General features: G+C 44.3%; 1 long non-coding RNA gene across 1 annotated transcript in view; it reads left to right on the top strand.

The window, feature by feature from the left end:
* The window catches only part of LOC135902216 (uncharacterized), a 106,566-nt gene extending 91,753 nt beyond the window's left edge, over positions 1–14,813 (top strand). Inside the window, exon 3 of the long non-coding RNA XR_010564447.1 lies at positions 14,726–14,813. This is a non-coding gene — a long non-coding RNA (uncharacterized lncRNA). The remainder of the gene's footprint in view (positions 1–14,725) is intronic.
* Positions 14,814–18,539: the final 3,726 nt, after the last annotated feature.

Genomic DNA, 18,539 nt, shown 5'->3' on the forward strand with positions numbered 1-18,539 from the left:
TATTATTGATGGGAGACTTGCAGAAGTAACAAAATATAGATATCTATGCCTCAGGGTCACTAACAATCGTAGCAAGAATAAACACATTGATTTCATAACGTGTAACGCTTTTCGTAAATCGTTTTTCTTCAGACGGGTATCCTTGCTTACAAATGTATTGTTTTGCCTGCCTTAGATTATCCGGCTATCATATGGGACCAATTCACTAAGACTAACATATACAAAGTAGAGTGTTCCAAGGCGGGCTGCTAGATACACTTATAACAATTACACCGGTAACGCAGTTTTTAATCAAAACTGGCCTGCCGACGATAGCTGAGCGAAATCATACTGCGTGACTGAAATTTATGTACCAATACTTTGAAGGACACTACAGAACCGAACTCACCCATTTACTTCATGTTTCGTCTGGGTTTGCAACTCGACAACAGCATCAGCTAACTTTAGCACATTTTCGCGTTCGTAATAACTGCTTTAAATACTCATTCCTTCCTCGAACTATAAACGATGGGAATAACCTCACCGACAATGATGTGTTGCAACCGTTACTGACGTTGTTCGCACAGCATATTACCTAGTGTGCGTCACTGCATTTTGTCAGTTTATTGTTCTATAGAATGTTTTTTCTACTTTTTGACATCTTGTTCAAATATTGTATTCCTGATGCGGGCTGTAGAGCTTCCATGCGCACCCTTATTCCTTTTTCTTTACGTTTTGCCTGTTTTCTGAAACTGCTTAGTCCTTTTTCCCACCCTGTTATAATCCCGATATTGGGACTGCAGTATGCATGAATGAATGAATTTGTCATCGCTGGTGAATTTCTTTTCTTCGAAGCACTCTATTGGCATTTTCTCTTGAACTAATTCTACGTAGGCTCATGCAAGCAAGTTATACTGCGCCAAGGATTCGCTTTTTCATTTTGACTAGAAAATCTACACAATGGAACTTTCTTCGTTCTCTTTTCAGGAGCCATTCTACTGCAACCTTAATTAAAAATTTCGTTTTTCCTTTCGGAGCCGTGCACCCGCACCGTTCAGCTTCCACGCAATATCAAACACCGCCGCCTAAAGGTTATCCGTGCGACGCACACATCGTCTTTTCCTTTGATTCGCGATCGGCACGTGGTCTGTGCCGCGGAAGCGTGCTTCCCTAGGCACGAGCCCGCATTCTCTGCGCTGCTGTGTAGGCAACTTTTTCTCCCCGGCAGCCGACCTCCTTCTCGTCCCCTCCTGTTTGGCACATGCCGCTCTCAAAAAAGCAATATCGATGTTTCCCCGTATCACAGGCGCATGCGGAAACAAAACTTTGTTCGCATCTTTACCTCTTTCGATCTCGTTTGCGTTGTCTTACATACCGTTCACGAATGCGTGTTTGCGGTAGTCCAACAAGACGTGTTGTTGGGCAAGTTGGTTCGTGATACGGTACAAATAAAACACCAATTCGCAAACAATGCCACGGACAAGACGGGGAGCAGACCACGCGCTATCTAACAACTGGCGTATTTCAGGAAGAAGCAAAAGATCAGTCCAGGGTTTGCACACGTGCGGAAAACAAAGTCGCCAGGAACTCTATTAAAGTAAGATCACCGGTTCTTCATCAGTACGTAGGGCCTTGTCAATTTAGCCAGTTCCTGCAGCTTGTTTTCACCTTTCCTCAACTTAACATGTGTCATTAATAGAATCTCAGGCCCCCCAGCACCCTAAAGAAAGAAGACCTCCGGGTGGTCATGTGCCCCAGTATTCCTGCTTTTACCTTATGTCTTTATTTCATCGAGCAACAACACGCACTTCGAGCTGTTTCAGTGGACTGTCGATGTGCATATCTATTGCTCCTCTTTTTTTTTGTGTGTGAAGCGACGTATTGTAGAGCGCTGTTTTTTCAGTGTTCCCTTTCGCGTTCTTTTATTTATTTCTGCTATAGACTTTATTTCATGATTGCTTCTCACCTACTTTTTTTTCGCCTCCTTGGTGGACAAATGAAAGACGAGGTAACTTCAATTGAACTGACAACTTCAATTCCCCGGCCTTTGGTGTACCAAAGGTCTTGCCATTTCTTTCACACGACCATCACCCGCAGCTACACTACAATAAAGCTTTCGTGGGGGCTAGTCGATACCTGTTATTTTGAAGCTGCAAATTTCAGTCCAAAACTCAGGACAACCCACAAAGAAGAGAAGGCACAAGCACTGGCGCTTACTACCAACTGATTTTGTTACGTTTGATGAGACAAATATTGTTTACCTAGGCTCGTTCAGGCGAGCGTAGTGCGGGGCAGATGCTGTGGCGATGTATGGTGCACTTGGTTGACTGGAGTATAGCCCATCAGAGATGAGGGCACATCGTCTTCGCCATCAGCAGGTGAAATGTGCCTGACACCACACTTCGCCTGTATTAGCACTTATCGGCTGCGCACATATCCTTGCCTGACAAAACGCCAATGTCAGTTTCCTTTAATCGACCAATCTAGACAAACTGCTCATAGACATATCGCGTATACGCACGACACGCAGACAACTTCTCTGTACCTATAGCAAAGCGCGGAATTTGAAACAGCTTGCACCATCCGTGAGTAAGATAATTTGTATTCTTGCAAAATTAGCTTAAGTGCTCTGTTGCACACAGTCCCGCGAGCACTTCGCTGCCGTCCCTTCAACGAACATTCGCTATCGTCGCTATACTAGCACCGACAGTCACCGACTAATGGCACTGCGCGTTTTCAACGCCCTGTTTTTTTTTCTTTTTGTCCTCTTCTGCCCACCCTCACCGAAAGTGCAGTGCAGAGAGTGTAGTTTTCATGCTACACTACAGCTACAAAAAATGGCTTCGTGTAAATAGTCGGAGCTACACTTTTTCTACGCCGAGTAAAAAAAAAAATGTCACTGGTTACAGTAGCTGCACTCGTGTACCCAATCTAGGTCAAAACACTAGCCCTAAGGTCTGCAATATGGAAGCCAGAATTTTTGGATCCTTGTCCCAGCCAACGTCGACCCGAACTGCTTTAAAATGGGCTTTCTAAAGTGAAAGAGACTCATTCAAAAACTATAGAATATGCAAAGTGATGCGTCTCCTACTTTTGTAATCTTTTCTTATATAACTTTTTAAGACGAAAGCCTTAAGTGGCTCATGCCCCCGAATGTCTGGAAAACGCGGCGTGCGGTACGGAGTCATGTGAGCTCGCCTCGCGCAGACATGCGCTCCTGCCGCTGCCCGTGCATTCGTCGTCGTCTTCTTCCACAGCTGGCTCTGCTGCCACTCATGTTGCCGGAAAAAAGGCAATGGTAATTAAGAAAGAGTTAATTAACGCACTCGAACCCACGACCTTCGGTAGCAGTCGAGCTCTCGAGCTTATGGGGAAGTCAAACCCCCGACGTTCGGTGTTAAGGCGGAGTTCATTAGAGGCCAGTTGGTTAAGATAGAGTTAATTATGGTACCCGATCCCACAACGTTTGGTGGGAGTCACACTCTCGACCTTTCGTGGGAGTCGAACCCACCACCTTTGGTGTTAATCAGGGCGCAGTTAATTAAGGCACAGTTAATTACGGTAGCGTCAGTTACGGCCCTCGAAACCACGAGCTTTGGAGAATGCAAGTAATAACAAGTCAACGCATTCGAATGACAATGTCAGGTAGTTTAATGAATGTCTCTTAAGCGCGCAGGATTTCCTCTTCACCCTGTTAGGCGTATGCTAAAGTGTATGTCGATTTTCCGTCCTTAGCCCATCTCCCTGTGCAGCTTGGCCAAGCGGACACTTAATCTGGTTAACCTCTCGGCCTTTCACCTCTCGTCTTCCCGCCTTGATCACGAGTGACCAGTTATGACCAAGGCAAGTGGTGTTAAGCATTGGTCGCTGATGCATAAAATTCGCAAACGGCTTCTCTAAGCTCTAAACAATCTCCAGGCTAATCTGTGAAGTTGTAGTTTGCCGAAAACCGAAATTCGCGACTCGCAAGCTTTTGCGCAAAGTAATCGTTGAGCTCACGTAGGCTACATAGCATCGTGCTATAATGCTACCTACTATCGTACACTGCATCAATGTTTAAAAACTATAGGAGCCCATTTTATCATGTTTCTCTGAGTGTGACCGCACGCGTATCGTACGGGACAAAATCGACGATGCCTGCCGAGAGCACAAATACGAGGACGAATCAGAAAGTATTTGCTAATGTATTTTTTTGGTAAATTACCGCTGTAGATGTGAAGTAAACACATACATTCCCAGTGGTGAACCTTTCTGGCATTGGCCCGGCCTTATCTCCCTGTAGCTCCGCGGCACAGCACTGCTGCCAGTTGTTGAAGATGGCGGTTGTGCTTCACACGCCCAACGAAGTGTGATTCGTTTTCTATCGAGCAAGCGACAAACGCCAATCGAAATCCACTGGGAAATGCAGCCCACGTATGCGGAAAAGTGGCTCGCTTTGAGTAGTTTGAAGTGGTGTTGTTGTGAGTTCGCAAAAGGCAGTGAACGCTTGCATGACAATGAGCGTTCGGGAGGCCGCGTGCATCGCTGACTGACGACATTTCCCGCGTGGTTGCAGTGCTGAAATCGGATGGACGTGTGCACCTCAAGGAGATTTCCCGGGAGCTTGTCATTTCGTATGGGGGTGTTTACGACATCATTATGGGAGTGTTGGGGTGTGTATGGGGGTGTTTACGACATGAAACCTTCCGATACCGGAAGGTTCATTGTCAGTGTGTGCTTAAGCAGCTGGATGACACGATCAAAAGTAAGCCAACGATTTCTTCACTGAATCAGCTGCAGTGGTATGCCGAGGAGGGTGGATGTTTCCTGGACCGCAGTTGCACTGGCGAGGAGACGCGGATATTGCATTTCACGCTGGAATCGAAGTAGCAGAGCATGGTGTGGAAACATGCGGTTCACCTGTGACAAAAAAAAAAATTGGCGCAGCTTCGCACTTGTGGCGCGTAGACTGGGCAAACAGCGAAGCTGCCGGCCCCACCATTTTTATTCTTGGTTCGGCTAAGTTTATGCATGGTTATGTTTGTAGACTCGGTCAAGATTTCTGCGTGGTGTCGTCGTTAGTCGCCCAAAGAGCAATGAATACTCGGTCACTAAAGTATGTAGACTGCGTTATTTTACTTTACAGTACTAGTCATTTCCTTCGTCGACGTCCAATGGCGCAAGTACGCAGGGCAACCTTTGTCCAGCGCGTCTTCAGCTCGGTAAACCTCGATATCTTCTTCATCTGTCCTGGGTGAAACTTGTCCATTGTCAAGGAGTACCTTGGTTGATTTATGCTCGTTAACGCGAGCTCGTAACTCCGGATCTTCTGAAACTCGCTGACGTTTTTCCGCCATTTCACCACCGCGATATTCGGGATTGGACCGAAGTCATAGCATCCATTCTCTAGTAGCGGCGCGGTGGCTTTCGTGTTGCGCTTCTTCTTCTTCTTCGCGAGTGACGTTCTTCTGTCGTCCCATCTCTCTCTTCGTCGGATACCCGGCTGTTCGGTCAGCGCGGCGGTGGAATGGAGCTGCTTTTGTACCCTGTGGTGACGTGACGGCTTAAATGCGCATCTGCGCATGCGCGGCCTACGTATGGTGCGGCGAGGCAACCTAACGGTGAAGCGGTGCCAGCGCTCGCGATGTCGTCATCGCTCGGCGACGTTCTGCTGCTCACGTTCACCGGCGTAACCACCTGCTTAAGCACCATCGCTGTTAAAAAAAAAGATCTGTTCAGTGCCATCTTGTCGGAAAGTGATGTTCACGGTCTTCTCGGATCGCCTAGGAACGCTGTTGCATTTCGTTCCACGAGGTGCAACCATCAAGGCCGACAGTTATTGTTCCACTCTGTCACATCTGCTGGCTGCTATCAAGCGAAAACGCCAAGGGATTCACGGTGTGGACAGCACGTCTGTCCTCCATAACTCAGAACCGCCGACAAGCTCCGGTCATTTCACTGGGAGAGTCTGGACCAGCCACCATACAATCCGGACCTCGCCCCTAGTGATTTCCATGTTTTCGGTCCGCTGAAGAAGTTCCTGGCAGGACAGCGGTCCACGTGCAACGATGTAGCCAAGACAAAAGTGCGACGGTGGTTCCGCAGTCAGCCCGAAGAATTCTTGCCGCTGTGGAGACTATGCAGAAAAATAGTTTAAGGTACGTAGAACAATGCCCATATTTCTAATTACGGGTCTGTACTTTATTTTGGTTAGGAAAAAATAGGGACATAGACTTTCTGGTTCGCCCTCAAACTCGGGAAGCAATATTGCTGCCTTAGTCGGCCAAATATGTGAGCTATGATGCGCCTAAATTCTTGTTGCACTTAAGAAGCCGAATCCTTCTTCATTTCATAATCGTAACTGCCGCCAAGCCCAAAAACATTTTTCCTCGTTGTCTTTAGAACATCTTCCTCCTCTGAGATGCACGGGGCGGAATTTTAGGCTAAAGCAATTTTGAGGCACTTCTGCCATTAGCTCTTCCACAAATGTGCTACTTGTCCCGAAGCAATAAAAAAGAAAATTGATTTAAAGCGTATGCGCTGGTCACACCTTGTTTGTCATAGGTGTTAGCCACTGCTATTTTATGTGTGGTGTTGATGGTTAATTTCGAACTCCGTATTTCATTTCCGTCATGCTGTGCTTTACGTAACTCCTGTAATTCGCTAGGGTCAATGGAACTCGTCTCCTTCAATGCCACACTTCCGTGGAGCGCTGTTGTTGCCTTTGTCAGAGTATGTATTCTTTTTATTCTGTGAAACATTATTCACCCGTTGCGGAGGTTTGGCGGCAATGGTGTTGCGCTGCTAAGCACAAGGTCGCGGGATCAAATCCGAGCCGCGGTGGTCGCATTTTGATAAGGGCGAAATCCGATAACGCCAGCTACCCGTGCATTGGGGCACGTTAAGGTCTCCATGGTGGTCAAAATTAAACCGGAGTCCCCACTGTCTCATGCCTGATGCTCAAATCGTGGTTCTGGCACGTAAAATCCCATAATTCACTTCAATGAAGCATGAGTCGTTGGTTCTAACAGGCCACACTGGTCAAATGGTTGTGGCATTCAGTACTAGGCGGGTCCGATCTGCAGGTACAGCAGTCTCGTTTTCATTAAATAGGAATGCAAGAAATCAAAGTGATTCAAATTAGTTTGGCGTCCCCAACTACGCCGTCATTCGTCCCTGCCACATATCTGAGTAGGGTAAAGGTTTGGGCGAGGTGGTAGGAATCCATGACGGCAGGCTTTTGCACACAAACTCGAGAACGAAGAAGGAAAAATTGATAAACACAAGCGCAGTTGAAAGGCTGGGGTTGTGTTTGCCAATTCTCTCGTATGTTTCTCTAGTTTGTGTGCTAAATCCTGTCATCACTCACCTAAATTGCAATCTATAAGCACCTAGCAAATGCCTTGCACTTGCAGTTTGTGAGATAGTTCGATCATTCTTGGTTTGGTAAGCCTGTCAAGACTTCTCAGCACAGACACGGCACGTTTACTGATAGTGGATTGTGTTGTCATAGACAGAGGGCTTGACTCAAGCAGCAGATAGCTTCACTCCCGCTTTCATCTTCTTCTGCGTTTATCTTTCTTCTACGTTAAACTACACTTGTTCGTCTCACGAGCACCTTGTGTCCCTCAATTAGAGTGCTTGTTTTGAAAGTGTATAGTGCATGCTAGGCTCTTCGGAAACTGACAATTACTTGCTGCATATAACGCGTGATGCACAGTTTTATCTTTAAACAATGTGTGCGGTTGAATTTAGCCGCTTCCCATGTATTGCCTTGCCAGCTGAAATAAGTACAACAGTTTCCTATCATATCTTTATGTTTCTGTATTATAATAATGCTGATGCGGAAACCGCAATGAGCAAATTAGGTTCCATTCTCAATCTTACGATCCATATGCATACAAAGCGTCTTCATTTCTGCGTGCCATGCAATAACACATGTTCATTATTTCTGTCGCGCTTTCATTAGTTCATCCAGTCCAGTTATCGAAAATCGATTTGCAGCAAAACAGGGCGCGCGAAACACGAAAAAATAAGCGGAAAGGTCGGTCACGCAGCTGTAATTTCTGCCATGGTTACCTTCATTCATATGAGCTGCATTCAGGGGGGCAAATCGACCACCGCAAAGAAAACCGCGCTGTTCGTTTCTAGCCGTAAAGCAATTGTCCCTGCCGAACAATACTTTTCTCTCATCTTGTTTTCGATTCCCTAGCTTCACTTATTTATTTTTAAGATGGTGCATTTTTTCTAGAGGCTGTGGCACTGCGCTGCTGAGCTCGATTTCGACGGCAGCTCGTGTACTTAAAAAAACGATAATGCACTTAGATTGAAGTGCCCGCTAAAGGACCCAACGTAGTCAAAGTTAACCTGCGGTCCCCCACTATGACGCGCCTTATAATGTTTTTGGCACGTGAGAGGACAGAATTTGATTTTCTTTCAGTGGAATAAACAAATTTCTTCGATAAAACAATGCGATGAAGCTAAGTTTATTTCAAATCGTGAAATTTCAAAGGATGTCGTGACTACGCATCCATAAGTTTCATGAAGAAATGATAGTCTATATACTTCAACAAAATCAAGGAGGCGTCGCTACGGCTACTTAATACAAATCACGTGATTTCTATCGCACACTACAAACCAAGTCAGCATTACTCAGCAGCTGTAAACCAACCGTAAACAAACCAGCCCACGGCAGAACACTTGCATGGCTACATCGTGTGTGGCTTTACAGATCCGCCGCAACGGTGCTGCCATGTTTGAACACGTGAACGCGCCGCCAATGAGAGCGTTATGGCCTTCACTTCGTGATAGGGGACTTGATGCAGAGTAAATAATCGAAAGTGGTGTTCTAGCTTTCTGGCCAAATTATTATTCGGCAGTGACGCAAGGCCGAATGCAATCGAAAGTAAAAATGGAGAGTCAGCACTGGTGACAATTTACACTGGGGCCTACTTCTGCCTGATGGCCTTTAGTGGTTACTCCGATTCGGCGCGTGCTTGTCCTCTGATGAAGTGATACTCAATTATGCGTAGTGCTAGTTTCTCGTAACAGCAGATAGCTTCTACTACATCAGCAGTGCGTAATCAGTGGTAACAGTGGTTATGTTCGAGCAATATCAACGTAATGTCACTTTCAGTGGAATGAAATATACTTGTTTTCAATGTCGCTTGCAAGAATCGTATTTTTGCTGAACCTGCAAAACACTACTAATTGCTGGACCTGTGAGGCGTGGGATCAGTGAGACCTGCATATCACATGAAGGTCTGCCAACTTATATATACTATATAAACTTCTCGGTCACCGGCAATAATTGATCGGCCATCTGATAAAGAAAGAGTTTCGAAGTAATTGAAATCTTGCACAGCGCGTACCCAAGAATTATGGACATCAGCTTCACTTTCCTTTTTTCACCACTATACCTGGTGTAATAACCTTTAGGATTTCAATTTCCCGCCTTGACGCAAGCACTGACGTAATCCACAGCAAAAGATATGTACTCTTCCACTCTGTGAAGAAGGATGACCAGCGAGGCTGCGTATGTGTGTCACTTAAAGGCAAAAGGCGCCTCTGCCGCAGGTCGGCCCGGCATTGCACTACCATCAGCATCGGTCCACGTGTGGAGATTGCTTAACGCCAAAAGAACTTCTTCGTGGGCAAGTTGGTGCTTAGATTGCCTAGGTATACTTTGTGGTGCAAAATACATTTCTTGAAAACAGACAAAAAAAAAGGAAGGCCGTGAAGCGCCTGCTTCACTGTCTTAACGTTTGCTTCGCTTCCGCCGCGGGTCGGCACGGTATTTTGCTACGTTCGAGATCAGCCCACTTATGGGGAGTGCTCCACGCTTGCGTCACCTACGCCGTGGTTCTACCCGGCATTGAAATATATCTTCGGGATTTTTCTTCTACACGCGGACACGATAGTGGGGAAAGTAGCCCTTAACGGGGGCCGTATTCTGAAATGATCCACTTCGGTGATACTATCGCGGCGGCGATAGTTCGCCGTCAGGCTCGCGCTGATTGGCTGGTCGAGCAAAATCGGATGACGTAGCTCATCCGCTTTTGCTAATACAACTAATCAGTGCGCGCCTAAGGGCGAGCTATCACCGAGGCGATAATTGCTTATTAATGGCTCATGTCAAACATCGGCATTCTTGCAAACTGTTGTCAGGTGCTGCTTGTGGATCGCAGAGGCACGTACGGTAATATTAACTATAGCATCAAAATTTAGTGTGCTGTTTGGTGGTACTTCATGTTAAGCTATGTTTATGTGGTTACGACGTGGTTGTGTGGTTGTGTGAGGGGAAGTGGCACAAAGGAAGAAAGATAAAGCACACGAGAAGAAACAGCAAACTGTTTACTTGGGCGGAGTGATGCTCTCGAAACTTAATACATTTAATGAGCGGTGGTCACCAAATTCAGTGCCCGGGCTGGCGGATTATTCCTCATTTACAAGGTTGTCGTCGCATTTTCTAGTCTACATTATGGTAAATGGTCAAGTTCGAGATCGTGGGATAGTTATTGTGTACACTCTGATAGGAGAGGACGCATTGCGGCTCTATGAGGAAAGCCAGGCTCAGTGCATCGTAGGCGCCAAAATAAAGGTAAAGTGGCCTCTACGGGAACATCCAAAATCAAATTTGAACTGTGCGTCACAGTGAAGTTCAATAGGCGGAGCGTTGTGGGCATGCCCCGCTCCGCCGTAGTCTTCCCAGTTCAAGGCATTGAAGAAAAAGTGGGAGTATCGCGGAGGGGACTTTGATAGGCGACCTTTCATTACCAGTAACTTTACTCATCTGAACTCATAGAAGTACTTTATTGCAGAAACTTATTTCTGAAATAGTCTACTTTAATTTCAAATGCATTTCTTGAGTTCGTTTAAGTGTGGCTTTGGGTCCCTACAAGAAAACAGATGAGCCTGCGTACTAAACTTTACAGTTTAGCGTTAACATGGAGAGATTTAATCACTTACAAGAAAAAAGTGACTACACAAATCTAGCACTTCCAGGCGTCAGAGTTCAGTTTACATGTTTATAACGACTTCACTTATGAGCTTTCTTTTTTTTATGCGGAAGCGTAAGTGGCCCACCAGTGAAGTCAGCGAAGTTTGTAGCCGCGAAGGAAGCTCGCGCCGCGGGAGGAAGACACCTGGAGGCGGAGAAGAGAATCGAGCACCGGGGAAAGTACGAAGGAGCGCACTGAGCGTGCGGCAAACCAACGCCACGTAGAGGAAAGTCTAGGTGCCGTGGAGCGTAGCGGGGAAGGGGAAAAGAGGCGAAGCTTCACTGTAGGAGGGTAGGCGAAGGCCCGCTGGGCTGACCTGCTATGTCAGTTGCTACGGGTTCTGTGTGTGGTATGGACGTGCCGGATTCGGCACGTGATAACATCGTCCCCACACGCCTTACGTACAACGTACAACGTACAGCCTGTACGTAGAACGTACAGCCTTATGCTGTACGTTACAGTAGTTGCAATAAAAATATCAATATACGACACCCTGTTTAAATCTCACTTATGGTATTGCCCACTGGTATGGAGTAAAACTACAGCAATTAGTGTAACCGAACTAAGCATGTTGCAGGAAAAAAGGGCTACGGATAACTTCAAATGCTTCCTTTTTAGAAGACACCGCCCCTCTATGCAAAGAAAAAAAAAACGTAGGATCGTTAAAATATCAGACTTATATAATCCAAATTACTGTGCTCTCACAAAAAGTCAGCGCTTGGCAAATCAGATACTTTTCTTAATTTTGCACACTTTGAGAGAAACGTTGTTCTCTACTGCTTCCGATATCAACTGCCTTGCCAAATGCCATTCTCACGCACGCAGTACGGGGTGCACCGCATTTGACATATCTTGCCAACGCCATTAAACTACTGTGACTTGCTACAAACAGACAGTTCATTCCTTACAAAAAAAAGAAATCGGAGAATTATTTCTGTAAAAATTGAAACATGCCGTCTTTTATATGAGCATTTCTTCATGCTTTCTTTTTTATTGCATTAATTATTCCTATGTCATATGCCTGCCTTAACGTAAATTTCTGCATTGCACCGTGCACAATACATTTTTAAATTCATTTGTCAAAATCGTCATATTACTTTTACGCATGTACTAGCAGTGCGTCCACTGAATTACAAATCTGAGAGTGTGTAACAATTTTTTGAGCTCACATCCTGTTCGCTTATTTTTTTTTTATAATTCGTTATGCTAAATGTGATGAGTGCTGTGCCTTGTCTTCACCTCCGACGAGTAGCTGAGACTTGTCAAGCTGTCATTAGGCAGCTTTTTTCTGATCGCCTTTGTTCATTGTAAGTTTTCTGTTTTGATTGATGGATCGATTCAGTTGTTGAAACCAAAATAAATTTCGCGCCTTTGACGACTAAAATTACGTTTCTTCTCTCTCTTTTTTTTTTGAGGATATGGCGTCATTAAATTTTTTATTCCGCTAGAAGTGTTCCGTCGTCACACAGATAGCGCTAAGCCCTATCAACTGCCAATGAGCCGCCATGTTTTAACGTATGGGCTTTATTGGTAGCGTCTCTACCATGTATATTTACGTTGGGTCATCAGTGAAAAGGTTAATAGCGGCAGCTCGTCTTAGAGAAGTGACTTTTCATGCTTCCGTCTTTTGAAAAAGACGCGACTAACACGTAGAACCAGATACTGGCTTTAGAATAAACCTTGCACAGGCGGGCGGAATGTATCATCTTTTTTATAGCTCTCTTTCCGCAGCGCGTGAAAAGGCTAGGATGATCAACGACAGCGATAGTTTTGCGAATCACTTACATTTACCAGCTCTAGCATTACAAATGCACCAGGTTCATCGCAGCGGTGGCTTATGGCTTCACGGAAAACACAGAATGTCAGCCTGTCAAGGCGTCTTTGACGTGCGTGATCTGCTTTCGGAGTAGCATGTCAGGCGAACTAGCCAGGCTAACATCTCCAGCATATCATAAAAGCTTGTTTCTCTCTCTTTTTGCTCTCTTCTGCCATCACTGACTCCTCCCCCCGCCCCCTCCCATCCCCGCCTCTTAAAATTGTTCGAAGATAGGAGCTGTTGTTTTGCCCAGGGTCAGAAAAGAATGCGAAATTAAGCGTTATTATCCTATCGTAACCATTTTTATTAAGCAAGTCCGACCACTCAATGATATCAAAGAATTTTTTTTTAAAATTTCTAGTCGATTCTATAAAAGGAGTCTTGAAGTCATAGTGTGGGCTCGCGCTTGTGCAAAACAGTATCGTGTATTGTTGGATGTGCTCGATAAGAAGGGGGGGGGGGGGGATCAGGGGTGCTCCAACTATTACGCTGGAATATACTATGAGCCAAGAACAATATTTCACTTTGAAATCATTTTACTACAAATATGTTAGTGCGACTAGAAGTGCTATAAAACGTCATATACTTGTTTCGTGGCGTCCTGGGTAAAACAGACTACTGGCTGTGTTTACATTTGGAAAACATATTGGGCAGTGTACGGTTGCCTTGCGTGTGAATGTTGAATAATGGGTTTATTATTGCCTCGATGAAAATTGATAGACGCTCATTTTGTACTCAGTCTTAGGCGTTCTATGGAACGCTTGCAAAGTGTCCTCTGTCGCCAGAGAGAACAAAAGGTAGCAGAAATTTTATATATAATAAGGCCAAGTGATAGGTAGCGCGTAGCAGGAAAGCTATGCGAACTTGCAAAATCAAAACCCCATTTCCCTCGAAGCTATTTCTTTCGTCAAGTTTGCAATAACAATTTCGCTTCCATGTGATTAAAACGCTTTCAGTAAAACGTTGCTCATGTATGACTGGCCCGTTTGACACATTGCCTGCATAGAACGTTCCAACACTCGTGAAAACAGCAAGTGACTCGCACACATTTTACTTCTCCGGAACATACGCTATAACATTCACCCCCCCCCCTCCGCCTCGTTTGTTTCTCGCTAAATTTATTTTGACTTCGTTCATATTTATTCGAGTTATTCATAGTAATCTTGCTTTGTTCGTAAACCACACGTTAATGCTCCGAATTGATTACCTGCGTAATGTACTGGTAAGGTAGGGACTACAGTTCACAAACTTTGAACTTCGTCTGGCTATTATGCATATATTGTGCCTAACTTCAAACAAGAGATATTTTGTTTAGTTCCACGATTACTCCATAGTTCAACGAGTGCACTTAGAAGGCAATTTCGACATTATGTTTCTCATAGTTGTACTAAGTTTGATCTAGGTGGCAGTTTTAATTACGCCACGGTAGCGGAATAAGCTTCGAGCCTCCCGTGAAACACATTTAACGCTGCCCAGCATATTACGTTGCATGCGTAATTGTTTGCGCAGCCAGTAATTATTCCCAAAACTTTCAAATATACCGACATACTGCCGATAGCGTCGTCCTTATTATCGCCAAATTTAAACAAGGTGCCTTACTCAGTGCACCAAGAACACCGAGGAATTAAACCAAACTACGATCGCTGTGTAACGCGTGAAATTAGTCGAAAAAACATGGTTCAGTACTTATTTGAAACGCCTTTATATAACCTAGAAACATGAAATTTTTCCGAAAACTACATTTCTCTCAGTTTCATAGTATTTGAAGTTGTTTTTTTTTTATTTCTTTGACGGCATTGAGAAACATTGTGAAGAGCGGTGGTGGGACAATCCTAAACGCCTGAATAAGTAATCTTGGAAAAGATTGATTAACTGACAGCGATCAATTATGTATCATTCGCTACTCCCTACATGCTTCCTCCTTCAAATCTGTGCAACTTGTCTCTCGCAGGTATCCGCGGAGGCCGGGGAAACCAGTTACATGTCTCGCGTAACATATAAAGCTTGGGAGACCGAGTTTCCGGTAATTGTTATTAAAGTACATAATAAACATACTTTTGGTATGCGTCATTTCCCTTACTTCATCTAAGCATGCAAACTCGGCCGTATTTTCTCGTCCCGAAAAAGCAGGAAGCTTCGGAGACATTTGATATAACGCTCCTAAACAGGCCGGTAACGAGGGTTTAACAAGGTTTATTTCACCAATCCAGAACACACACAAGTCATAATTTTTCTGTATATCGCCGATAAGATTTATTATATTTATTTAGAATATAAAATTAGCGAGTCACTTTTCTTCCAGAACACCATGGAAACAAGCACATGAAAACCGTGAAAACGCTTTTATATACGCTAAAGCAGCTTCATTGTAAAATTGTAGTGTGCAGGCCAGCTATATGAGCTTTAGACACACTAAATAATCGTTTAGTTTGGGACGTTGAACAAATTCCGCATATTATTTTGCCGGTGTTGAGGCAAAGCTTAACTTGGGTCACCAGAATTCTATGTGCAAGGGGTTGATGGCGCGTTGTCGGTGACGTACGATCCATAAATGGGGGTGAAATTCAAGAACGTTGAGTGCACCATGCCTTAATTGTACGTTAATGAACCCAAGGTTGCCTAAATTATATCGCTGTACTCCATTACTTCGTGCCTTATTATCATATTGTCTTTTGGCATGTAAAATGGCAAGGTTTATTTTTCATATATAGTAAAATATTAAATTCCGTAGGTAAGTGTAGCCTTTCTTTAAATATACCTGTTCAAGTGTTCGTTCAAGCGTTCAAATAGTTTGAACAGGTATATTTGTTCAAGCAAATATACCTGTTCAAGCGTTCAAGCGGTTGTTAAAGCGCACTGATTTAATCTCTTACGAAGTTTACCCAAACTCCTGAAACACTGAAACTTGCCACATAGTCGTGGGTACCAAATCATAGGTAGAAGCCTATTGTGAAGGCAAACTTTAAACAGTAGCCAACTGCAAAAAGAGAAGGCAATGTTTGCGAAAGCTTTCTTAGATAAATCGCTCGAAATTATATTAGAGCCACTGAAGGCATTGTTTTTCAATGCCTCGATTAAGCTGGATTTAGCATCAGGTTTAGTTTCAATGTAAATGGCGGATATTCGAGGCGTAATGTGTCGTCAAGGTTTAAAGTTTCTGGGTCCATTGTTACCTTTGTAGATATATTTTTAATGCTAGTTGTCTTTATATTCACATGCGTCGTATGAGTTGCGCCTAAGGTTGTCCTCAGGGAAGTGAATGAGACACCCTAATTATATTTTGTAAAACTAGGAGGCAGTTTGTGAGCAATGCGCAGGTAGTACTCAAAGAAAATGGGTCAATTGTGGCTTTGACAGCATTCAGCTCCTCAAAAGCATATCAACTGGGTTTTAAGAACCGTTCACAATTTCTGAGCTGTTCTGGATCACCTATAACAACCACCGAATGTAAAGTTGGCAAAAATACGAGGGACGGGAGGACACATTGTCTTATTTGCATGCAAAGTTGAATGTACGTGCGTGAATTGCGCTCTTGGCAATAAAATAATTTTTCCAGCGCATGCTTGAAGGTGTTACTGAGCACTTTCTTCCACAATGTCCCGGGAGGACTGCACGGAATAACAAATTCAAATTTTGCGAAATAGGAGATCTCTCCAATAAAAGTTATGGCGTCGATGTAAAGCTCTGGGTAAAACGTTTTACTTACTAATAATTACAGATATTCTTCCTCCCCCCTCCCTCCCTTAAAGCTTTGGCTAAAACGTTTTACTTGCTAATAATTACCGATATTCTTCCTCCCTCGCCCCCCTCCTTATTTACAGGCGTTCAAGAAAGGGAATGCTCCTAGGTGCCAACAAATCCATATTTAGTAATAATAGACAGCAGTGAGGGGAGAGAGGCCACATTATGTCTGGCGTGCGTGAGAACTTGAAAAAATGGCAGTGGCTTAGCTCGGCTACGCCATGATATACGTAGCGAAAGCTTAGGCGTAGCATGGTTAACTTTGGTTAATCTTGATTGCAAGTCCAGGTTAGTCTGGTTGTCTAGCTATGTTGCGGCGTTTAGCCAGCCGTTCGGCACGCTGTTCATCGGTTTCCTGGGCGATTAGTTTCCTCTTCATCTCGTTCCGATGTCGAGTCCAGGCCTCCTGCTTATCAGAATTGTCGCCGTCCATACTGTCGCCACAACTGTGGTCGCGGCGCACGCGAACTCTCCTTTTCAATCCTCCGACATCTTGTCAGGCATGCGACGCAGCTGGCGAGGCGAGCGGAGGTGAGCGCAACGACGAGGAACGTGGTATGACGTCATACCAAACGCGGCGGCAGAATGGCGCGGCGCTGCGCAGCGGCGGAACACCTGTGGCTCGGTGCTACTAGTGGCGCATGCGCTGTAGTGACTAGGGAGCGAGAGAGAGGGAGAGAGAAATATCCGTGGCGAGGTGCGCGTTGTGATGTTATGTGCCTCCTTGGAGCACCGTCATGGTGAAATCGCAACTTCGCGGCCAGTAAAGCTTTAGCTCTAATTTGGTGTAACGTACTAAAGTCTCACCTCACCTTTACTACAGTACAAGGTACTCCTGTAAAGGATGCACTGCCGTAGATAGAGACATAATGTGGCAAAGTTGCCGTACAGCCCGCTTTTGGGAAAATAAGCGGGTTCGTTTAGACTAAGAGGGCTCACGCGAAACAATGGTATCTGGAAAGCGGCTTCACCGGTGCCCTCAAGAAACGAGAATTAGTCGCTGAGTAATTAAAAATCAACGGTATTGTTGTAATTAGCGCCAACATCAGCGACATTGCACCATCGACCGCTCTATCTCCGGCAAAGCCCACCTGGCCTATTGGTCAACTAAGATAGCGTCAGTTCAATGTTGACGCTACGGGAGACAAGCTAGGCGTAATTGTAAGTCAAATATGATACGAATAAGATACGAAATGCCTGAATAGTAATGTCATAGAGACAGAAAGGGGCAGAGACATATAATCTTAAATCATTTGAACCACCCCGTACGCCGACCTGGTTCTCTTTAGCGGTGACACTTAGTTCACCCTTTCCTTATATTTTAGCTGGAGAAACAGTATTTTTTCTCATTTTTGGGCTCTTTCTGTCATGATATATATATATATATATATATATATATATATATATATATATATATATATATATATATATATATATATATATATATATATATATATATATATATATATATATATATATATATATATATATATATATATTTGTCTTTCAAAAGTACATTGTTCTCGATACACCTTGTGGTGCAAGCAAACTTTTGAAGAAAGCGGATATCGCTCGAAAGTACTTGTTTGCCCCACGCTATATTCAGGGTATAGGCTGCCCGCTGCTTTTTGCATTGCATCTTACCTGATGTAAAAGCTTAACAATTTTCGTGTGCACTGAGACGTCCGATGCTCTCAAAAATGCTAATTCCCGTGTAGAAAATCTTCATTGTAATACTCATTTACAAAAGTGCTCCTTGCAGCTGAGAAACGTTGTGAAATTAATCCGTACTTCCTATTTACAAAACGTGAATCGTAGTAATTGCGTCACTTCAGTGACCTGAGCGGACGAAGGTGCCGTTCTATGATGTTAAATTATGAACACGCGCTTAGAGGCTGCATTATTACAAAAGTGGCCGTTGAACCCAGGAAATTTACCACAGCACAAACATACTTGGTACATAGTAAGCGATCATGCTAGAGATCATTTAAGTAAATAGATTTTGGTGTTGATGCATACGTTGC

The sequence above is a fragment of the Dermacentor albipictus genome, chromosome 4 (genome assembly GCF_038994185.2).
Source record: "Dermacentor albipictus isolate Rhodes 1998 colony chromosome 4, USDA_Dalb.pri_finalv2, whole genome shotgun sequence".
Classification (NCBI taxonomy): Eukaryota; Metazoa; Arthropoda; class Arachnida; order Ixodida; family Ixodidae; genus Dermacentor; species Dermacentor albipictus.